This window comes from Solanum stenotomum, chromosome 8 (genome assembly GCF_019186545.1).
Source record: "Solanum stenotomum isolate F172 chromosome 8, ASM1918654v1, whole genome shotgun sequence".
In the NCBI taxonomy this organism is placed as follows: Eukaryota; Viridiplantae; Streptophyta; class Magnoliopsida; order Solanales; family Solanaceae; genus Solanum; species Solanum stenotomum.
The window spans coordinates 15693935-15699146 of record NC_064289.1 but is presented as its reverse complement, the minus strand read 5'-3'; positions in this window follow the sequence as shown (position 1 = coordinate 15699146).

Sequence of the window (5212 nt, the reverse complement as noted above, 5' to 3'; positions counted from 1 at the left end):
TGCACTTATCCCTCTTGATATTTTTTATGTTTAATAAAAGGCCACTAGACACTATCTAGTGGTAAATTTGCAAAAAAAAAAAAAAAAAAAAAAAAAAAGCTAGTGATAAGTACAAGTAGAGGTGTTCACGGGTTGGTTATTCGTCAAAATCAAAACTAAATCAATTTAATCGGTTTTAAAATTATCAAAATCAAATTAAACCAAATATAATATACATTTATCGGTTTGGTTGTTAATGGTTTCGGTTTGGTTTGGTTTGGTTCGGTTATTAACCATACACAAAAATAAAAGAAATAATTCATTCAAAACGTGAAAAAGTGACAACAATCTATTCAAAACAAAAAAATAGTTAGAATGACTGACATTACATAACTTTTGATCACTAAATTTACTATGGATAAAATTTTAAAATTTACTATTTTGTCCTAGTGAATTTTAAAATTTACTATTGGACATTTTTGCTTTCATAAGTAAATTATAAATAATTTTTGATAAAAATATACATAAGATCTTTAAAATTGTTTATAAAAAATAGTATATTATGTATGTATAGTAATAAAATATATGTGTATAATTTATCGGTTCAGTTATTTCTTCTATTTTCAAACAAAATCATAACCATACCAAATACTATCGATTTTTTAAACTCTAAAATGAAACCCAGATAAAATTGATTTATTTAATTGATTTGGTTTTGATTCTTGATTTGGATCAATTTTTATCCAAACTGTGAACCCCTAGTTAGAGTTGTCAAAAAGGGTGGCCCAGCCCACTCGGCCCAAGCCTCGTGGACCAAGAAATTTGATGGGCTAGGGCGGGACGGGCCTTCATTTGGAAGGCCCTGAAAATGCTCAACCCAACCCAATCCTAGAAGGGCCGAGGACTGGGGCGGCTAGCCCATTTTTTCCCCCCTTTTCAAACTTAAAATTATAACATCAAGAAAATGAGAAGATTTTCAAATCAAATATGACAAACAATGGTGTTGTTTCAATAACACTAACAAAAAATTTAATGTGATTAGCATGTATCTAAGATACTAGATACGCGAGATACATGTCTCTGTTGTGATGCAATCCGGATACGAGAGTGAGATAAGAGGGGGCGAGTGAGACGGGAGGGAGGCAAGGGTACGAGATTTGCTGATGTATCCTAGATACACGTGAATCCACGTGAATAGAGTGTATCTATAACAAATTAACCTAATTTTGAGTCCATGTATCCCGAGATACATGTATTTGAACGTACAAAAAATTGGTAATATTCGTAATTTTACAACATAACATGCATTTAAGTAATTAGCTCATATACTAGTGAGATTGTTGTGAGTTATCCATAAACAAATAGCTTTGACCCATGGACCGACCCCAGCCTGGCCCCAATCAAGCCTCAAGGGACAAGGACTTATATGGATCAAGCTTATAAGCCCTAGTTTTAAATAAACTTAAAAAATCTTATTCCAATCCTACTCCGATAACGGGTTGAATTGGGCCAACCCTATGCCATTTTGACGGCTCTACCCCTAGTCTAAGGATGGTTATTAGCCATCGCGCGGCCATTATTGACCAAATGAATCGGCTTTACGGAAGAAAATTAGCTATAGTTGGCACACTAGTATGATCAATTCGTTTGTAGCATTGCCCCTCCGGTCAAAAAGGGATAAGACAAAAAGAAGTGATTCTTTCAAAATAGATTTTATTCAAAATATTTAAGTCAATCAAACGTACGAAAATTGAAAAACAATTTTCAGAAAATATTTTCCTTTCATACAAAATCAACCCTAAGTGTGCACTGTTGTTAAGGAAGTAATAAAAGGAAATAGGTTTAAAATATCTCTGGATACTTAGAGTAATAGTATGATTAGTCAACTTTTTATGGTGACTAAATTCTGTTTAACTGTTTTTTTTTCTTTCAAAAAATGTTTATTTTAGAAAGTTAAGTGTTTGGTCAAATTATGAGAAAAATAAATATATATTTTTTTGTAGTAGTGTCTGTAGAGTGAGGTTGTTTTTCAAAAATTAAAAAGCAATTTTATCGTAAAAGTACTTTGAAACATTAACTAAACAAAAAGTATTGTCATAATATATATTGATAAAAGTGATTTTGTAAATTAATTAGCAAAATATAAACTAGTACTCACTTATGACTACTAATTATATAGGCAAATGTAGAGGTCATCGATGTATACTCCAAACAAAATATTTATCGTCCTCAAAACCAAAAGAAATAAGGAAAAATGACTTGAGAAATCGCCCAAAATTTCCTTGATTTGCTATGTAAAAAAAAATATATTAAAAAAATAAGTAACTTTTTGAAAGCCTGACTAAATAAATTATATGACAAAAATAATTAAATAAATTTACCGTATTACAAAATATCTATATCGAATTTTAAGATACCAAACCATATCGAGTTAATTTAATATGATAATAATAAATTAAAGTATTTTTAAATATCAGAATAAAAATTACCGATTTAAATTTTTTAATACCGTATCAGACTCCTTCGTTGTCCTTTAAAGTTTTTTTTTCTTCTCTTTGTTGTGCATTTCTTCTAGCCAATATCTGGAACTCTGACACAAATTACATAATGGAGGCTAGTAAAATAATATATAATTTATAAATGCATGGTTAATACATATTTTTTCAAATATCATGTCAGCATATTATAAATATTGCTACTGTTTAACTAGATTCGATATGGTGACTTGGCTTAAAAACTAGTCATGCCACATTTAGGGGTCGTTTGGTGTGAGGGATAATACCAAATAATCCCGGGATTAAATTATAGTACCGCTTATTTTGTTGTTTGGTTGGCAAGTTCGGGATAACTTATCCCGGGATTAATAATTAATACCGGGATAAGTTATCCCTCTCTTGGGGTGGTATAGTAATCCCGGGATAAAATAGGTAAATGACAAAAATGTCTCTTTCAACCCTTTTGTTATATTACTTTTTACATTAATGAAGGGCATTTTTGTAAACAAATAAATTGTTCTTAAAATTTATTATTTTGAATACAACAAACCAAACACTCAATAAAAAATAATCCCAACACAACTTATCCCATCATAACTAATTCCAACATAACTAATCCCAACATAACTTATCCCAACATAATTAGAGAAATATTTGTGATTCTCTACTGGATGTAATATAGTATAATTATATACTTTAAATATTTTTTTTATTTTTTTGTAAAAAGTATACACTTTAAACAATACTTAAATTTACGTGTATTGTCACTTTTTATCAAGTATGGTTCAAATGTGTCAACCTATTTATTTTTTCATATTCATATTTCAACATATATTTGTTTGTTTTTTTCTTCAAATTTGAGATGGTATATTATTGATCGTTTTTAAACTAAACCAAATGTATATCATTTTTAAAGTTTTATGTTGACTCTTCTTTTTAATTATTTTTCAATAAGTTTGAACGCATCTATCATTGAGAAATATTGTTAGACTTACTAGATATATTAGTTATATCAGTTTGGCACACTAGTAATAGGGCTAGGAGCTATTGTGCTTAATTGTGATAGTATGATTGTCCTTATTATTGGACACAGTAATTTATTAAAAACTTCATCTACAATTCAAACAAAACAAGATTGAAATAGTATTTATGTGATTAAGAAATCAAACTAACCAGATCGATATAGTTGGTTTGGGTTGATTTTGATAAAAATCAAATCAAATCAAATGACTCATGTATATACCACCACATACAATATTTTACATTTTTTTAAATATTTTTTTTTTGATAAATTTCAGGATAACCTGCGACCGCTATAATCTCTACCGCAATCTCTGTTCCTCGGTTGAGCACTCTGTGGTGAGCACTGGGTAAACCTCCCACTGTGTAATACTGGCAAACCACACAGGGGATGTAAACCGCACTAGGCAAGCCTATGCGACAAGTCAGAAGACATTGAGGGGGGATCAATCCCGGGACATCCGTGTGGATGACCACCCTCCAAACCAAAAATAATAATCAATAAATATATCTTTTTTGTGATTTTTATTGGGGTTTTACCTGGTGTTCGGTACCCACATTGGAGCCTGGCAAAAATTAGATTCGCATTGGAAAGTCCCACATTAGGGGTAAAACGCTCCCTAACAAAGGCGACTCCGTATCTAGAGATGCTCAAACTCAGAATAACAAAATACTTATCACTCCACTACAACCCTTATTGATAAAACTCTTTCTGATTTTAGGTGGTACAAGCATCTTCCTCACCAAATTTTCATATTGGAAAGAGAACTTGTTAGATGAACTGCTTAAATTTTTTTTTTTTTTCACTCGATGTTCGGTTTGCATTGATATTTTAGTTAAATTCGGATAGCATAATGCAGGTTTATTCTTGGATAACACTCTTAACAAGATCTACTTAAATTTCGTAGAGATTTAGCTAAAAAAAAACAACTTCAAAATCAACAGGTTGGTGATATTATTCCTCATGAGTAGTGGTGACAAATGGGCGGGTTGGGTAAAATTTGGGCGGGTTGAAAATAGGTCAACATAAAATGGGTAATAATTCAACCCGCCTATATTTGATATGGGTAAAAATGAATTGTGTAAGAAATAGGTTGGGTGAAATACTAGTTTACCCATATTTTACCCATATTTTCATGAGTAAATAGTACTCTACTTAAGAATTCAACATGGAGAAAATATTTTAGTCTTTTTTCAGATGAAAAATGTTGAAAATGCTTCATTAAGTTTTATTGTATCATAAAAGTCAATTTCTTTTTTTTTTATAACTTTTCAATGTAAGATAAAATTGTGTGATAACAAGGGGAGAATATTTTTAATTTCAAAGTAAATGAATATTTGCATTTTAGGACTAAAACATGCTTAATGCACTATAAGCAATGTCAATACTAAGGGTGTGTTTGGTATGAAGGAAAATGTTTTCCTAGAAAATGTTTTCCTGGAAAACAAGTAGATTTTTGACTTATTTTCTCATGTTTGGTTGGTGATTAGAAAATATTTTTTCTGGAAAAGATTTTTAGTGTTTGATTTATGAATGAAAAATATTTTTGAGAAATATCTTTTATTTTTACTAGAGTAGAAAATAATTTTTGAAATTATAAATATATTTTAAAAACAAACTTAAATTTTTTGTTGGGGGTGGGGGTTGGGGGGAGGGGGGGGGTCGAGGGTAGGGGTGAAAAAATGAAATTTTGAAGTTGAAAATATTTTTTTAAAAA